A 19733-nucleotide genomic window follows, 5' to 3' on the forward strand; every position below is an offset into this window, starting at 1 on the left:
TCTATTGAGATGATCATATGGTTTTTATTCTTCAGTTTGTTAATATGGTGTATCACGTTGATTGATTTGCATATATTGAAGAATCCTGGCATTCCTGGGATAAATCCCACTTGATCATGGTGTATGATCCTTTTAATGTGTTATTGGATTCCGTTTGCTAGTATTTTGTTGAGGATATTTGCATCTATATTCATCAGTGATATTGGTCTGTAATTTTCTTTTTTTGTAGTATCTTTGTCTGGTTTTGGTATCAGGGTGATGGTGGCCTCATAGAATGAGTTTGGGAGTCTTCCTTCCCCTGCATTTTTGGGGAAGAGTTTGAGAAGGATGGGTGTTAGCTCTTCTCTAATGTTGGATAGAATTCACCTGTGAAGCCACCTGGTCCTGGACTTTTGTTTGTTGGAAGATTTTTAATCACAGTTTCAATTTCATTAGTTGTGATTGGTCTGTTCATATTTTCTATTTCTTCCTGGTTCAGTCTTGGAAGGTTGTACTTTTCTAAGAATTTGTCCATTTCTTCCAGGTTGTCCATTTTATTGTCATAGAGTCGCTTGTTGTAGTCTCTTAGGATGCTTTGTATTTCTGCGGTGTGTGTTGTAACTTCTCCTTTTTCATTTCTAATTTTATGGATTTGAGTCCTCTCCCTCTTTTTCTTGATGATTCTGGCTAATGGTTTATCAATTTTGTTTATCTTCTCAAAGAACCAACTTTTAGTTTTATTGATGTTTGCTATTGTTTTCTTTGTTTCTATTTCATTTATTTCTGCTCTGATCTTTATGATTTCTTTCCTTCTTCTAACTTTGGGTTTTGTTTGTTCTTGTTTCTCTAGTTCCTTTAGGTGTAATGTGAAATTGTTTATTTGAGATTTTTCTTGTTTCTTGTGGTAGGGTCATATTGCTATAAACTTCACTCCTAGAACTGCTTTTGCTGCATTCCATAGGTTTGGGATCGTCATGTTTTCATTGTCATTTTTCTCTAGGTATTTTTAGATTTCCTCTCTGATTTCTTCAGTGATCTCTTGGTTATTTAGTAACGTAGTTTTTAGCCTCCATGTGTTTGTGTTTTTTACGTTTTTTTCCCTGTAATTGATTTCTAATCTCAAGCGTTGTGGTCAGAAAATATGCTTGGTATGATTTCAGTTTTCTTAAATTTACCGAGGCTTGATTTGTGACCCAAGATGTGATCTATCCTGGAGAATGTTCCTTGCGCACTTGAGAAGAAAGTGTAATCTGATGTTTTTGGATGGAATGTCCTATAAATATCAATTAAATCTATCTGGTCTATTGTGTCATTTAAAGCTTGTGTTTCCTTATTAATTTTCTGTTTGGATGATCTGTCCATTGGTGTAAGTGAGGTGTTAAAGTCCCCCACTATTACTGTGTTACTGTCGATTTCCTCATTTATAGCTCTTAGCAGTTTCTTTATGTATTGAGGTGCTTCTATGTTGGATGCATATATATTTATAATTGTTATGTCTTCTTGTATTGATCCCTTGATCATTATGTCGTGTTCTTCCTTGTCTCTTATAATATTTTTTATTTTAAAGTCTATTTTTTCTGATATGAATATTGCTACTCCAGCTTTCTTTTGATTTCCATTTGCATGGAATATCTTTTTTCCATCCCCTTACTTTCAGTCTGTATGTGTCCCTAGGTCTGAAGTGGGTCTCTTGTAGACAGCATATATATGGGTCTTGTTTTTGTATCCATTCAGTAAGCTTCTGTCTTTTCTTTGGAGCATTTCATCCATTCACGTTTATGGTAATTATCGATATGTGTGTTCATATTACCATTTTCCTAATTGATCTGGGTTTGTTTTTGTTGATCCTTTTCTTCTCGTGTTTCCCACTTAGAGTATTCCTTTAGCATTTGTTGTAGAGCTGGTTTGGTGATGCTGAATTCTCTTAGCTTTTGCTTGTCTGTAAAGCTTTTGGTTTCTCCATCGAATATGAATGAGATCCTTGCCAGGTAGAGTATTCTTGGTTGTAGGTTCTTCCCTTTCATCACTTTAAATATATCGTGTCACTCCTTTCTGGCTTGTAGAGCTTCTGCTGAGAAATCAGCTATTAACCTTATGGGAGTTCCCTTGTATGTTATTTGTCATTTTTCCCTTGCTGCTTTCAATAATTTTTGTCTATAATTTTTGTCAATTTGATTACTATGTTTCTCGGCATGTTTCTCCTTGGGTTTATCCTGTATGGGACTCTCTGTGCTTCCTGGACTTGGGTGGCTATTTCCTTTCCCATGTTAGGGAAATTTTCGACTATAACCTCTTCAAATATTTTCTTGGGTCCTTTCTCTCTCTCTTCTCCTTCTGGGACCCCTATAATATGCATGTTTTTGAGTTTAATGTTGTCCAAGAGGTCTCTTAGGCTGTCTTCATTTCTTTTCATTCTTTTTTCTTTAGTCTGCTCCACAGCAGTGAATTCCACCATTCTGTCTTCCAGGTCACTTATCCGTTCTTCTGCCTCAGTTATTCTGCTATTGATTCCTTCTAGTGTAGTTTTCATTTCAGTTATTGTATTGTTTATCTCTGTTTGTTTGTTCTTTAATTCTTCTAGGTCTTTGTTAAACATTTCTTGCATCTTCTCGATCTTTGCCTCCATTCTTTTTACAAGGTCCTGGATCATCTTCACTATCATTATTCTGAATTCTTTTTCTGGAAGGTTGCCTATCTCCACTTCATTTAGTTGTTTTTCTGGGGTTTTATTTTGTTCCTTCATCTGCTACATAGCCCTCTGCCTTTTAATCTTGTCTATCTTTCTGTGAATGTGGTTTTTGTTCCACAAACTGAAGGGTTGTAGTTCTTCTTGCTTCCGCTGTCTGCCCTCTGGTGGATGAGGCTATCTAAGAGGCTTGTGCAAGTTTCCTGATGGGAGGGACTGGTGGTGGGTAGAGCTGGGTGTTGCTCAGTTGGGCAGAGCTCACTAAAACTTTAATCTGCTTGTCTGCTGATGGGTGGGGCTGGGTTCTCTCCCTCTTCGTTGTTTGGCCTGAGGCTACCCAACACTGGAGCCTACCAGGGCTCTTTTTTGGCATTAATGGCAGATTCTGGGAGGGCTCAGTACAAGGCGTACTTCCCAGAACTGCTTCCGGTGTCCTTGTCCTCACGGTGAGACACAGCCACACCCTGCTCTGCAGGAGACCCTCCAACACTAGCAGGTAGGTCTGGTTCAGTCTCCTATGTGGTCACTGCTCCTTCCCCTGGGTCCCAGTGCACACACAACTTTGTGTGTGCCCTCTAAGAGTGGAGACTCTGTTTCCCCCAGTCCTGTGGAAGTCCTGCAATCAAATCCCGCTAGCCTTCAAAGTCTGATTCTCTAAGAACTCCTCCTCCTGTTGCCGGACTCCCAGCTTGCGAAGCCTGACGTGGGGCTCAGAACCTTCACTCCAGTGTGTGGACTTCTGTGGTATAAGTGTTCTCCAGTCTGTGAGTCACCCACCCAGCAATTATGGGATTTGATTTTATTGTGATTTCACCCCTCCTACCATCTCTTTGTGGCTTCTCCTTTGTCTTTGGATGTGGGGTATCTTTTTTGGTGAGTTCCAGGGTCTTCATGTTGATGATTGTTCAACAGTTAATTGTAATTCCAGTACTCTCCCAAGAGGGAGTGACAGCACGTCCTTCTACTCTGCCGTCTTGAACCAATTCAGTTCTTTAGGTCAGAAATCCAGCACGGCCTGTCTAGGTTCTTTCCTCAGAGTATCACAAGGCTAAAATCAAGGTATAAGCCAAGCTGAGTTCTTGCGTGTGAGATCTGGGGAAAAGCCAATTCATTCTTGGAGCAGACAAAATTCACCTTCTTGCTATGGTAAGCTGGTAGTCCTATTTCCTTTCTTGCTATCAGCCAGAACCACTCTTAGCTCCTAGAGGCTGCCCACATTCCTTGCCATCCCATCTTTTCTTAATACGTCCAAATTTCTAAATACTTTAGTTATATCCCTGTTTTTTGAATCATCATTCTTAAATATTTTCTATTGATGAGATAAAGATCTAACTCACAAAAACCAGTTTGTCTGGCTGCTCCTCTGCAACCATTTCTGTTTGTATTTTAGGGCATTACTTCCTTGTTTTTATTTCACCTTTCAGTGATTTTTTTTTTATCCCTTTAGCTTTTTCCAGAAATGTGTTGGAATCTCCTGTACTCAAAGTTCTCCTCGCATTCATTTTATTAGTTTATACATTTATTATGTGTTTACTATTATTTGAGTGGAGTTTTGGAGGAAAGGAGGTAACCAACATGAGCTTAGTTTGTCATATTGTAAGATTAGACAGCTTCTTGAGTTTAAAAATCATATGTATTAAGAAATCAGAGGGAGATAGAAGAAGGCTAAATGATACATACTTTCATGTAAATAGGGAAGACAGAGAAATTTGGGCAAAATTACTTTGAGTTACCTAATATTTCTGATACTTAATTTCCCATATGGAAAATAAAGTGGATGAATAAGATGATTTCTAAGTTCCTTCCAACTTGAACATTTTATCCTTATATTGATTTTATCTTATGCTGGCTTAATCTGTTTCAATAAAACATAATCTACACATACTGCCTTTCTGTTTGTATCCCCACTATGTTCATGATTGCACATGAGCAATGAAATTTGATAGCTATCATAGAACATTCTGCCACCCTTCATTAATGATCACCTTCTTTCAAGGTTAGCAATTAAAAGGAAAGAACTTATAAACATTTTATCTTAATTCTTATTGAAATTTAGGCTCAGTAATGCCCATTTTAGATAATGTAGTTGGGTAATACTTAGTTGTGTATTTGGGAAACATATGCATAAGTTGACCAAATAAATCTGGCAGACTATTATGGTCTTCAGGAATGCTTACTTGTTCTCCAATGCTGAGTTTGTTAGCCCTTGAAAGGCAAACATCCAGGATTCATCATGATTTTTCCTGTTCCTCCATATTCAACATCTAATCAATTCATTAGCAAGTATGCTTTACTTCTAATACATATTTATCTAGTCTTTTCTTAACAACTACACCAATACCACCCTCTCTTGGGTCACCCCTATAACTCTAACCTCCTGTCCCATTCTCCTAACTGGTTCCCTTGCTTCCATTCTTTCCCCTACGTTCCACTATTTTGAAAGGGTTTCCCAACACACATAGAATCAAATCAAAACTCATACCATGACCTATAAACCTTTCTTAATCTGACGTGACTTCCTCCCATCTCATCTTCTTTTAATCTCTCTCCCACTCCTTTACTCCATTTCCACAATACTGGCTCTAGTGCTTCTCTAACTGTCAAACCCTTTCCATCTTTTGGCCATTGCACTTGTGGTATCCTCTGCTTAGAATGGTCTCCCAGATCTTTCTATGGCTGATCTACTTCCCATTTACTTCTTTGCTCCAATGCATCACCTCAGAGAGGAGTTCAAAAAGAGCCATGCTTGTTGTTCAGACCCAGGCACTCTGTTCCCTTTGCCCTAACTTATTTTCTTCATAGCTTATTATTTTGTGGTATCACATGAATTATTCATGAATATATATTTATTTATATTTTACTTCTCTTTATCTCCATCCCTCTGTCTCTCCATCTCTCTCTCTCTCTTTTTCTTTCTCTTCCTCCTCTTTCTTTCCATGGAAGGGTAGAGGAGAGGTTTTGCCTGCCTCCTTTGCTGATGTACAGCTTTTTCTAGCAGCTTTTTCAGGTTAGTGCCTGAAAAATAATAGGGACTTACAATATTTTTATTTTGAGTGGGGGCAGAGTCAAGATGGTAGACTAGGAAGACTCTGAGCTCACATCCTCCTATGAACGTATCAAAACTACAACTAAATACCAAGCAACTCTCACTGAGAATAACCTGAACTAGCAGAATCACTCTTCTGTAAACAAGACTGTAAAGAAAGAATCAAATGGAGTCTAGTAGGAGGTGAGAAGATATTTAGTAATGTACAATATATAGCAAATATATAGTAAAGGCAGTGGATCAATCACTTAAATAAGCTAGTATGGAGGATAAAAGACAAAAATTATAAAGTCAACTATAACTACAATAAACAGTTCAGGGACAGACATGAAGATGTAAAATATGGCATCAAACACACAAAACGTGGGGGACAGGTGAGTGAAAAATGTAGATCTTTTAGAATGTGTTTGAACTTACATGACTATCAGTTTAAAACACATAGGTACAATTATAGGTAAGCATATATGAACTTCATGGTACTACAAATCCAAAACCTACAAGGCATACACAAAAATCAAAAAGAAAGGAACCCAAACATAACACTAAAGAAAATCATCAAACCATAATGAGAGACTAAATGAGACTAAAAGAAGAAGGAAAAAAAAGAACAGAGAAGAACTACAAAAACACCTACAAAACAAGTAACAAAATGGCAGTAAGTACCTAACTATCAATAATCACTTTAAATGTCAATGGACTAAATGCCCCAATCAAAAGACATAGTGTGGCTGACTGGATAAGAAAACAAGACTGGTCTATATGCTGCTCACAAGAGACTCACTTAGGAGCTAAAGACAAAGACTGAAAGAGAGAGGATGGAAAAAGATATTCCATGGAAGTGAAAACTAAAAGAAAGTGGCTGTAGCAATACTCATATCAAAAAAGTAGAATTTAAACCAAAGTCTATAATAAAAGACAAAGAAGGGCATTATTTAATAATAAAGGGGGTCACTCCATGTAGAGGATATAACATTCATAAACACATATGCACCTGATATAAGAGCACTTAAATATAAAGTAAATATTAACAGACATAAAGTGAGAAATTGACAGTAATACAATAGTAATAGGTGGCTTTAAAACCCACTACCATCAATAGATAGATCATTTGGACAGAAAATCAATAAGGAAAATGTGAACTTAATGATATGTTAAACCAGATGAACTTAAAATATTTCTACAGGACATTCCATCCAGAATCAGCAGAATGTACATTCTTTTCAAGTGCATATTGAACGTTCTCCCGGATAGATCTCATGCTAGGCCACAAAACAAGTTTCAGTAAATTTAAGAAGACTGAAATTATATCAGGCATCTATTTTGACCACAACAGTATGAAACTAGAAATCAATTACAGGAAGAAAATTGGCGAAAACACAAACATGTGAAGCCTAAATATTTGCTATTAAAATACGAATGGGTCAATGAAGAAATCAAAGAGCAAATGAGAAAATACCTTGAGACAAATGAAAATAAAAACACAAACTCCCAAAATCTATGGGATGCAGAAAAAGCAGTTCTAAGAGAGATACCAGCCTACCTCAAAAAATAAGAAAAATCTCAACCTACTTTTCCTTGTAAAGGAATTAGAAAAATAAGAACGAACAAACCCCAAAGTCAGTAAAAGGAAGATCAGAGCAGAAATAAATAAAAGAGACCAAAAAAAAAAAAAAAAGGAAAAAAATTAATGAAACTAAGAGCTGGTTTTCTGAAAAGATAAACAAAATTGATAAACCTCTAGCAAAACTAATTTAAAAAAAAGAGAAGTTACAAACAATATCACAGAAATATAAACAGTCATAAGACTATACCACTAACAGTTATATGCCAACAAATTAGACAACCTGAAAGAAATGGATAAATTCCTAGAAACATACGGTCTTCCAAGACTGAGTGAAGAAGAAATAGATCATCTGAAGACTAATTACTAGTATTGAAATGGAATCAGTAATCAAAAATCTCCCAACTTTTTGTTGGGAGTCCAGGGCTAGATGGTTTCACAGGGGAATTCTACCAAACATATAAAGAAGAGCTAATAATTATCCTTCTAAAACTATTCCAAACAATTGAGGAGTAGGGAACACTTAAAAACTCACTTTACCAGGTCAGCATTAAATGATACCAAAACCTGACAAAGACATTACAAAAAAAAAAAGTTACAGGGTAATATCACTGATGAACATAGATACAAAAATCGTCAACAAAATATTAGCAAACCAAGTTCAACAAACATAAAAAGGATCTCACATCATGAGATCAGGAACAAGGCAAGGATGCACACTATCATAATTTCTATTTAACATAGAATTGGAAGTCCTAGCCACAGCAATATGACAAGATAGAGAAATAAAAGGCATCCAAATTGGAAAGGAAGAAATATAATTGCCACTATTTGCAGATGACATGATACTGCATAGAAAACCCTGAAGACTCCCCCTGAAAAAACTATTAGAATAAACAAATTCAGTAAAGTTGCAGAATATAAGATTAATATACAGAAATCTGTTGCATTTCTACACACTAAAAACAAACTATCATAAAGATAAAGAAAACAATCTTATTTACAACCACATAAAAAAAATAAAATGTCTAAGAATAAATTTAGGAGATGAAAAGAGGAGATGAAAGACCTATACTCTGAAAACTATAAGACATTGATAAAGAAAACTGAAGATTGTTGAAGGAAATTGAGCAAATAAATGGAAAGATATCCCATGTTCATGGATTGGAAGAATTAATATTGATAAAATCCATACTACCCAAAACAGATTTGATGCAATCCCTGTCAAAATACCCATGACATTTTTCACAGAACTAGAACAAATAATCCTAAAATTTGTATGGAACCAAAAAAGACCTTGAATAGCCAAAGCAATCCTGAGAAAAATGAACAAAGCTGGAGGTATCACACTCCCTGGCATCAGACTATACTACAAAGTCATAGTAATCAAAACAGCATGGTACTGGCACAAAAACAGACATGTAGATCAATGAACAGAATAGAGAGTCCAAAAATAAACCCATGCACTTATGGTCACTTAATCTACAAGAAACAAGGCAAGAATTTACAATGGGGAAAAGACAGTCTCTTCAATAAGTGGTGATGGGAAAACTGGACAGCTACACGTGAAAAAACAAAGTTAGAACATTTTCTCATACCATATTAAAAAATCAACTTAAAATGGATAAAAGACCTAAATGTAAGACCAGAAACCATAAAACTCCTAGAAGAAAACATAGGCAGTATTCTCCTTGACAGAGGTCTTAGCAATATTTCTTTGTATCAAAATAACAAAAAAATAAACAAATGGGAACTAATTAAATGTAAAAGCTTTGCACAGAGAAGGGAACTATCAACCAAACAAAAAGGCAACCTACTGAATGAGAGGAAAGATTTGCAAGTGATATGTCTAATAAGGGGTTAATATCCAAAATATATAAAGAGCTCATACAGTTCAATATCAAAAAAGAAAAAAAAACAACTCAATTAAAAATTGGATAGAGGACACGAATAGGCTTTTTTCCAAAGACGACATACAGATGGTCAACAGGCACATGAAAAGATGCTCAATATCACTAATCATCAGGGTAATGCAAATTGAAACCACAATGAGATATTACCTCATGCCTGTCAGAATAGCTGTTGTCAAAAAGACAAGAAATAGCAAGTGTTGGCAAGGATGTGGAGAAAAGGGAACTCTAGTACTTTGCTGATGGGAATGTAAATTGGTACAGCCACTATCAAAATCAGTTTGGAGGTTCCTCAAAAAATTAAAAATAGAACTACCATATGATCCAGCAATTCCACTCCTGGGTTATATTTGAAGAAAATGAAAACACTAATTGAAAAAGATATATGCACTCTAGTGTTCATAGTGGAATTATTTATAATAGCCAAGATATAGAAGCTACCTAAGTGTCCATTAACAGATGAGTGGATAAAGAAGATGTGGTATATATACACAATGGAATATTACTCAGCCATAAAAAGAATGAAATTTTGCCATTTGCAACAACATGGATGGACCTGGGGGATATTATGTTCAGTGAAATAAGTCAGACAGAAAAAGACAAATACTGAATACTTTTTAACATATATGTGGAATCTAAAACATAAAACAAAAAACGAATATAATAAAACAAAACAGACTCACAGATACAGAGAACAAACTAGTGGTTACCAGTGGGGAGGCAGGGGAGGGGTAAGATAGGTGAAGAGGATTAAGAGTTACAAACTACTAGGTATAAAATAAATAAAATATAAGCATGTAATGTACAGCCCAGGGAGTATAGCTAACATTTTATACTAATTTATATGGGGTATAATCTATAAAAATATAGAATCTCTATGTTATACACCTGAAACTAATATTATACTGTAAGTTAACTATATTTCAATTAAAACAAAAATGTTTTTACATTGATTCTAATTGCTTGTTTAATTGCTTCAAATCCACACTAGTCTTCAAGCAATTACAGAGCAGGAAACATGTCTGCCTTGCCATTTTATCCCCAGTGCTGACTAGAGTGCTTGGCAAAAATAACGGTGTTAAAAAAAAAAAGTAAGAAAAAGAAAGAATAATATTTTCTGAACTCAATGGCAAATCTTATTTGGAAGCTATGCCCTATGACATTTTTATGAAAGTCTAAAAATTATAATAAGTTATTGGCTTCAAGACATTTCTAGGCTGATGAGCTCTTTGAATAATTTAAAAAATGACAGTAAATTAAAAAACTTTTAAATGCATTCAAATTTTATTTATGATGGTCACCTTGCTAGTGTTTGTGGTTTTCTATCTATTCCACATAGGCTCCTTGAATCTATCAGTGTCCTACATAGCAATTGGACACTATATTAGAAATGAGGACACCTCCAACTCTATTAAATAACAATATGTATTTATGCAAGTCACTGAATCCTAGGGTATTCCATTTGCTTTGTTTGTAAGCTGAAAAGAATGGTGTACATGATCTCTAAAATGCTGTTGTTCTTGTCATACCATATGTTTTATGTCATATCAATAATACTGGCTTTCCATAAAAGAGTAGATGAGTCATCACTAAACATACAGTCACACTTTAGTATTACTGGAAGATGGGTTTAGTTCTGAATAACTGTTTCAAGAACACTGTTTTGGTGCGCAGGCAATAGTTAACTAGTAGAACGTCCTTTCTTGCTGACCTTTGAGTTTATTTGCCTATTGGATTGTGATGATTTATTAAGGCAGATGATTTTCTTTGAAATGAAAAAAAAAAAACCTAAAAATTTTTAAAAACCATGTTCAGTGCTTCATAGTGTTGCTTACCAATGTTTAAAGGTAAAACAAATCTATTTGTTTTTTAGATTAACAAATCATATGTTCATTGATGGCTTCCACTTAACTATATGGTCTTTTGTACTATATTCATATTAGTTCTTTATTCCAACTTTTTTTTTTTTTTTTTGATTCTCTTTATACCACTAGTCTTCTAGTCATTTTTAGGTCTTTCTCTTGAACTACTTTATGTCCTTCAAATTTCACTTAATGTAGAAGCAAACTGCAAAGGTGGGACAATGAATATGGTTAATAGGGGCCATAAAGGAATTCCTTTACAATTCATTAATTTTCTGTTCACTAAAGTTTTGTTTTTTTTTTAAACTAGGTCAAGTTGGTCTTTTTTTTAAAAATTTTTTATTTTATTTATTTATGGCTGTATTGGGTCTTCGTTTCTGTGCGAGGGCTTTCTCTAGTTGTGGCAAGCAGGGGCCATTCTTCATCGCGGTGCGTGGGCCTCTCACTATCGCAGCCTCTCTTCTTGCGGAGCACAGGCTCCAGACGCACAGGCTCAGTAATTGTGGCTCATGGGCCCAGTTGCTCCACGGCATGTGGGATCTTCCCAGACCAGGGCTTGAACCCGTGTTCCCTGCATTGGCAGGCAGATTCTCAACCACTGCACCACCAGGGAAGCCCCACTAACGTTTTAATGTCATTTAAATTTTTTTAGAAATAACAAAACATTGGTGATTTAAATCAATTTGATCTCTACCAGGAGCTTATTAGTAGGCAGAAATAGATGTGATTGGCTACACATGATTAGAGGCATGCATTTTGCTTTAAAACAAATAAAACAAACAAACAAACAAAACAAGAAAAAAGGGAGAAAATCAATAAAAACAAATGTCACCTTTATTTTTATATCTTTAAAGTGTTTTGGTTTTATAGAGTCACCTATTAAGTTGAAAACATCCTCATGTCACACTGAGGAATAGGCAGTATGAGGATGTTAGGAAGAGTTGGTGTTTAGTTGTAGTTTCCAAGTTTAGAAAAGAAGACAGTATATGCTGTAGGTCAGTATCAAGGAGATCAGACCGAGACAAGAGCAAAACACTAGAAAAGACTGGAGAAATTGTAGATTAGAGTTACAGTGTTCTCTGTAGGTATAAATCAAGATATGTAAATGAAAATCCTGGCAGCAGATTAGATTAGGCTGTCAAAAATTGTATAAAGGACAGAACAAGGTGGAGACGGAAGAAAATAGTAAAATTCAGGAAAGGGTAAAGAAGAGGAGTTTTTCTTAGAAACATGAAGTTGAGGAGCTGGGACCCCATCATCAAGAGCCAGGGCCAATGACTAATGTGAACGGAAGCCTTTATTTCTCTAAGGAAAGGAACTGAGTTCAAAGGGGTAAGAAAGCAGAAGTATTTAAGTTTATGAGTGACTGGTGAATGTTCTGTCACTCCCTGGCAAGTTCACTTAGTGAATTCTTATCACCAAACCACACGGTAGGAGTTATCAGAAATAGGGCTCGGGGAAGTCACCTTCAATATTTGTAGGTATGGTTTGTAGTGGATATGGCTTTAAGAGCCACAAGCTGAAGAATGAGAAATATGTCATATACCTATGCCTTCTTCTTATAAACTCAAATTAGGTTCTGAGAACCCAATCAACTGGGGGAATTCAGTCTCTGTTTACTTTGGAGATTCTCTTTCTTCCTGTCAAGGTCATGGATAAATTCTAGAAGGTTAATCTGCATGAAACCCTCAGAGGCTGTTCATGTACTTTGTTCTCACTGATTATTACTAAAATGTCCAATGACCAAGTCTTCATGGTACCCTGGGTTTCTGGGACTCTGTTGTTTCTGTGTTATGTTTTGGGTACAAAAAAACTTTATGGAAAGTGGGAGTCCTGGAGATGCTAGGAGATGCTTCCCCAGGCTCAGCTTACAGCCATTGAAATCCTACCACTCCCCCTGGGGTATGGTAATGAAAATGGAGAAAAGTCCTCTTTTTTTTTTTGCCTTTTAGATTCCTGCCCATCCACCCTCTACCAAAATCACTTCTTCTCCATGATATCAAGCATAATCTCTTCAAATGTGTTTGAACACTTAAAAAGCTGTTACATGGAGTTAACTTCAAGTGAGTTCTATTTTCTGCTCTACAAAAATCTTTCTGGTAAGAACATTCAAATTGCACAGCAATATGCTTAGAAATAAGGGAAGGAAAAAAATGGAGGTCAGTCACATATACGTAACTCAATAATTTATCTAGTCACTTTGTACCACTAGTAAACCTTTGTGTCCTCTCAAAGAACACTTGTTTCCCATTCCTGTGTGACCACATACCATTATCACGGTCACCATCTCTACCACCACCAGAAAGCTAAACATGTACATGTCATCCTGTATGGAGATGTTACCCCATAGTGTGACATGTACACAAAACAGTGCCTGTCGACATCTCAAGAACTAGGAAGGTGAGCTTGGGTGCCAGGATAATGTTTGACAACCCCTTTCAGGAGCTCACTTTTCTTAATCTTCCTTCTCCCACCACCAGCTCCATCCTACCCAGGGTTTCAGTCTTAGAAGGGTTCTAGGACCCCACTTATTCTCACTCGTGTTTGTCCTAAACATAAGCACATCTGACCTAAAGGCAGTTATATAAAGTTTATATTGATTACTGGCAATTATAGCATTGAATCTTATCTCCACCAATATAGTGTCATCTTCCTAATCATCACTTTTCTTCCACCATACCTGTATCAAGATCTCCTGCTGATGTTTTCCTAGATTTAGTTTGGTCTCTTTATCTCACACATTTGAGGATCAGACTTTCAAGGGTGAGAGAAGAATGAGAATTTATGGAGCATAATTGTTTAGGAGTAGAGTGGTCTCACTCTAGCTTACTGGAAAATGTCAGTTGCTCAAAACAGTATTATGACTTTATTCCATCAATAACAGCTGAGTGTTGTTGTCTTGGGTGGGTGTGATTCACCCTGAAATGTTCTTCTTTCCCACAAAGAGTTGCGTATGCTTGCAAAAACTCCTTGCAGTTGCTCTTGGGGTTGTTTCCTCTTTGAGAAGGGCAGGAAAAGAGAATATCTTGTTTCCTGACCTAGTGGGAAGGCTGATCACGCAAGGACCCAGCTTCTCAGGTCTGAAGGGAGAGTGCAGAGAGTTTTAAGAGTGTCTTTCACACCACTGTGCTTGGTGCCAGAGGGCAAATATCAGAAAATCAGCCAAGGTGATTTACAAGGCCAAGGTATTTGTGTGTGTCTGACTCTGAAGAATAAGGCTAGTCCTCTTAAGAAAAGAATTTGGAGTTGAGGAACCAAGTCAAACGAGGTTAGAATATGGACAGAATAGTGTGGTTGGTTGGATCAGAACAATTCTAGAGATGTTGGTTAATGGTCAAGTCTAGATACTTACATATTTCCCAATTGCCACAGTAATGCTGATGAAGGCACCAATCCCCATTTTTAAAATTTTTATCATAAAAAAGAAAAAAAAGCCCAAGAATAAGAATACTCTAGATACACTCAGTACTGATGACATAATTCGGAGTTAAAATAGAGAGTATAAACCATTTGGAGGGCTTCACTGGTGGTGCAGTGGTTAAGAATCTGCCTGCCAAGGAAGGGAACACGGGTTCAAGCCCTGGTCCGGGAAGATCCCACATGACGCAGAGCAACTAAGCCCCTGCACCACAGGAACTGATCCTGCACTCTAGAGCCCGCGAGCCACAACCACTGAGCCCTCGTGCCATGACAACTGAAGCCTATGCGCCTAGAGCCCGTGCTCCGCAACAAGAGAAGCCACTGCAATCAGAAGCCCTGCACCGCAACGAAGAGTAGCCCCCGCTCGCGGCAACTAGAGGAAGCCCGTGCGCAGCAACGAAGACCCAGTGCAGCCAAAAATAAATAAGTAAAATAAATAAATAAAAATTTTAAAAAATAAAAACATTTGGATGCCAATGAAGCTATAAGTTCCTAGATGGGACATGTCAAAGAGGAAGGGAGATCAGACTGGTAAATAGCAGTCTTTAGGCTTGCTGTCCCATGTGTGCGTCTAACACTGACCCCCACCACAAGAGGCCACAAGAAACACTCATTTAGGCTTTGAATGGCATTCAGCGGATAATATCAAGTTTTCTAGATGAAGTGGCCTATGTAAGCACCTTCGTGTCTGGTGCAAATAGATAATCAGTATTCTTATATTAGGTACAATAATGTATCAGGGGATATCAATAGCAGCTGCCCAAGGCCCAATTAGAAGAAAACAAGTTTGGGGATTTTAGTTCATTCAAAGCGATTTTTGTGGTTAAAAAATCTAATCCCTAAAAGGATTTATGAAGACAAAATTATGGACTCAATTATTCAAGAACCAGGGAGCCACAGTATATACTATGCCTGTCTTCCTTACCAGACTTTGAACTTCTTAAGGGCCTGGAATATATATATTGCATCTTCCATGCCTGGAATGTAGAATGTACTAAATAAGTGTTTCTAGAATAAATGTACGATTTCTTTTTCACTTCGCTTATTGCAGTAATGTTCTCCATTTTTCTCCGTTTTCCCCTATTTCCCAAGCACCTTTTGCCCCTTGGCCTTGATATTGAATATGTTTCATCATATTTTAAGTAGACCCAGTCAGAGGTTCCCATGATAATCTCTGCCATAAGCATGTTGGCCAAGGTGCCAGGGCTTCAGGAGGTGTGCCAGCACATTGCATAAGTGCCTGGATCATGTAATCAGATACTGTGACATGGGACAAAGTGAGCAGGGCGAGCCAAAGAAGTAAGACAGAGTGAAAGGGGAAAGGAGAAAACCAGAGAACTGCTACCACAATGCACTAGAAGCAGGAGAGGCTGTCGGCTCCTTCCGCAGCCATGCTGTCAGAGAGCTTACTGATAGAGAAAGGTGGAAATAAAATCCAGAATCTAACTGTGAGAAGAGTTATTAGACCACTTGATCGATGATCAAAGCCAAGAAATAGACATTTCCTTTTGTGGCCCAGAGCTTGTGATCTCCCTAGTATAGCTGGGACACGCAAAGCTATGGTAGAGGCCGGGATCACTCACTAATACTGCTTGTACTTCATTTTTCTCTGAAATTTGTTACAGATTTTGTTCCAAGGGATTATAGGAGAAATAAGAAAAGTTTTAGAATGTATTTTAATGCAATCTCTGAAATGTCATTTGTTTTCAAAATCTGAAAGGAAACGGACTTCACTTCATAGCGCATTTTCCCCATTTTAGGCACTATCGTTTTCTGCTTACCCTCAAATGATTGTTTTCTAATGCTCTTGCATAGTTGGCAAAAAATGGATAACCAATACACTGTAGTTTTATATACAGTAAAGATTAGAAAATGATTGTGGTAAGGGATGCCTGGTGAAGACACTAACATCTCTACGTGTTCCTGTAAAAGAGCCTTAAGATGATATTTTTTCAAATCATCTTGTTCAAACTTTGCTCTCAGAAACCTTAATGTCACCACTTACCTGTACCCGAGATTTTCTAAATAGTTTTAACATTACAGAAAGAAACGTTCTGGGAGCAGGTGTGTAAGAGATGTCTGGATGTCAGATAATTTAGGATCTGAGCTCATTCTGTTTATTTACAGCTTGATTTCTCTGGGGAGGAAATGTATTCCCTTTTTATTTACAAGATCTCCCAGGTGGAAGACAATTGTTCTTAAGTCATTCTCCCAGCTCTTTCAATCAAAGTTCTTGGACTTAAAACTGATTTTTTTTTTCCCCAATGCTGTATATATCTTGGAGGAGGTAGATGATTTTGGAGAAGAAGGTACAAGATATAAAAAAGGGTACACAGGCTATGAAGTGATTTGACATGCTATTTCTTGTAAAAGTCCTTAAGGAATCTTCACTTGCATGATCAACTTCCCCAAACTGAATGAATACTAATTTTACACTGAATTAATACTCATAAAGTAGTTATAAAAAAACCATAGAATATTGTTTATGAGGCACTGTTGGTTCTATTTCTTATTCTACTACAAGTAAATAAACATTTATATTTTTATTTCTTAGACTCTTACATAAACTAAGAATATAAGTGTAATTCTGACAGGTAGCATAAAGTGACATTTCCTTGGAAAAATATTTAAACCATAGCATTCATACTGTCTTTTCATATTTTTTATTTTTTAATGTAATTAGGGAAATACTTAAAAATGAAAAACATATATATCTATTATTTGTTCCACTAACTAAAGGTGACCACTCTAAAGGTTTTGTATATTTTCTTCCAATGAAAAGCCTATTTCTTATTGCTTAAGAGTAGCACTTAATGAAGATCAATTACTGTAAAGTACCAAAAAATTAAGAAATCCAGTGTTACTAATTAGGATTTGAAAGAAATGATAGAAATACAATAGTCTTACTTAACTAAATTTATCATGACAACTTAGTTCTCATTCATTTAGGCTTTGCGTCCATTGGATTCATTTTTTTTTTCTGATTGGAATATTTTCTGATGTTCTAAATATCTGTTATTATGGTTCATTTTGACCACTATTCCTAGATATTATCATAGCAAATATCTATAGAGCATAGTAAAACAAACAAAACAAAACAAGACAAAAAAACAAAAAACACCCTTGATTCTGATTTCAGGCCCTTCACACATCTCAATTTCAAATTTATATAGTGATAAGTCCAAGGCCAAATGTAGAATCCATGTAACCCACAATCTAACCTTCAAGGGCCCAGGATTCATAGCTCTTGCTCATAGCTGAGGAAAAGTGGTCCTTGGTTTTAAAAGAAGATGGGTTGGGGCAGCTGAGTATTGGGAAATCACCCAAGTGACAGTGTTTGGAAAACATAGATTCATGGGTGATCCATTAAAAATTCATTTCCTGTTCCAGAACTGTAGTTGTAAGGGTAAAGACAATAAGAACTGACTACCAGAATAAGGAAGGATGTTATTATCAAACTAGATTTTGACACCTAATGAGTAGCTCTTCTAATAGCAATGGTAATGAGCAATGTCTGGCTAATATATAGGATAGTTTCCTCATCTCATAGATTACCTGCACTATAGTGTTCTTTTCAAAGGAGACTTCATGAGGCTTAAATGAGATGGTTAATGAGTTAGTTCTGTGACTGCTAAGTAACTTAAAGGTGGGGTGTAGCAGCAGGGGTAGGAGTGGTAAAAGAGTAGTTATAAACCGCACATTGAAGGAACATCAGTCCTAAGTTATACCTTGATACATAAACTCAGCGTAGTGTAGAGACCAGGAGTTTGTGATGGAGTTGTCCACTCATAGCTGTGGAACCTTGAGGAAGGCATTTAAGTTTCCTCCCCTGCCATATGTGTGACTTGAGTTTGCACTATTAATATGCATTCACCATGAATAAATTGCTTTACGTATATGTGGCAGCCAGTCTGGATTTTATGGTCACAAGTCATCAGAAGAGTTTTTCTTAAAATTCAGCCTTACTCTGAAAAGTGCAAACATAAGAAGTCACTAAGAATGGCTTGACATTGGAGAGAATTCTGAGATCCAAGGGGAGAGATCGTTTAGCTTGATCTTAAAGCTAAACTTTAAAATTGCTTGATTGTGCAATAGGAAATCCTTATACATGAAGGAGACCCACTGTACAGGATTCTGATAGAACAGAGGATCAGGATTCAAAGTATTGATTGATAATTGATTATTCCCTTAAAGTATTGATGAATCCATGTATTCAAAAATATTATTGAGCATCCACTATGTTCTAGACACAGTGACGACTATGAAGCCACAATCACTTCCTTCCAGAGGCTTCTAATTTAGTGGATAATGATAATTAATAACACAAAACAGCATTCATTAATTTTCAAATGAGTGTCACTGACAGTAAATTCTCCAGGAGTTCATCAGAAGAAAAAATCTCTTTGAATAGAGGGGCTCATAAAGTTTCTCTGCTTCCTGACAGTATTTTGTCCAGTCTCATGGGAAGCGAAATGTTCAGCCAAATGTAATTCTTCCCCAAGGAAAACCAGCTGGTGTTTATACAGAATTCCTTTTGGCTTTATTATTGCCATAAGCAACTTATTCTTTATTTGTGTTTTATAACATGGCTGGGGGCAGCAACAAACAAATGAAGACATTAGTAATATTCCCTGAACATATTTCATTTGTGTCTTTTAAAAACATATTTTTTAAGCCATGATGCAAAATTACTAGAAGTTTCTATTACCTGACTAAATGTGAAAAATTTTCTTGAAAAGGAAACTCTTACATCTCATAAGAAATACAGAAAAACATCAAGCCTACTGATAAACTAAATAATGTGAAGGTTTATCTAGGACCTAGGTTCTTGGTGAAAGAAAAAAGAAGTTGCTTTGATAATACATCTTGATCATTCTCTTACATTGCAGTTGTATAAATACATTAAAAAAAAAATTTTAAGCTGCCAGAACAGATAACCTAACTGTCCTTTCTGAGGGAAACCACGATAGAAAAGCATATGTGTCATGCTGTTTGTAAGGTAGTTATTCAAAGAACTGCAAAAGAAAGTTTGTGAACTCATAGAATGATGAATGGAAAGTTAGATGATGGCAATAATCTTCATTGACTCCATGAAATCATTCAAAGGCATACACTGAGATATCTCACGTAATGTAGGGATATAATATCTTTTCTAATTTTTATGTACCATATCTAAATGCTTCTTCTTATAGTTTCTACAGGATATCTAATTGTTGATCAGTGATTCAAGACAAGTGACACAAGTGTTGAGACTCTCCTCAGGATATTT

The 19733-nt window shown here is 36.3% G+C and overlaps 1 protein-coding gene across 1 annotated transcript in view; it reads left to right on the top strand.

Annotated features, from left to right (window-relative positions):
- Positions 1-2987: 2987 nt before the first annotated feature.
- LOC309632155 (platelet glycoprotein 4) overlaps positions 2988-19733 on the top strand; it is a 200930-nt gene continuing 184184 nt past the window's right edge. Inside the window, exon 1 of the mRNA XM_082399391.1 lies at positions 2988-3161. The gene's annotated coding sequence lies outside the window, so the exon portion shown is untranslated. The remainder of the gene's footprint in view (positions 3162-19733) is intronic.

The sequence above is a fragment of the Balaenoptera borealis genome, assembly GCF_965194805.1.
Source record: "Balaenoptera borealis genome assembly, chromosome: 7".
In the NCBI taxonomy this organism is placed as follows: Eukaryota; Metazoa; Chordata; class Mammalia; order Artiodactyla; family Balaenopteridae; genus Balaenoptera; species Balaenoptera borealis.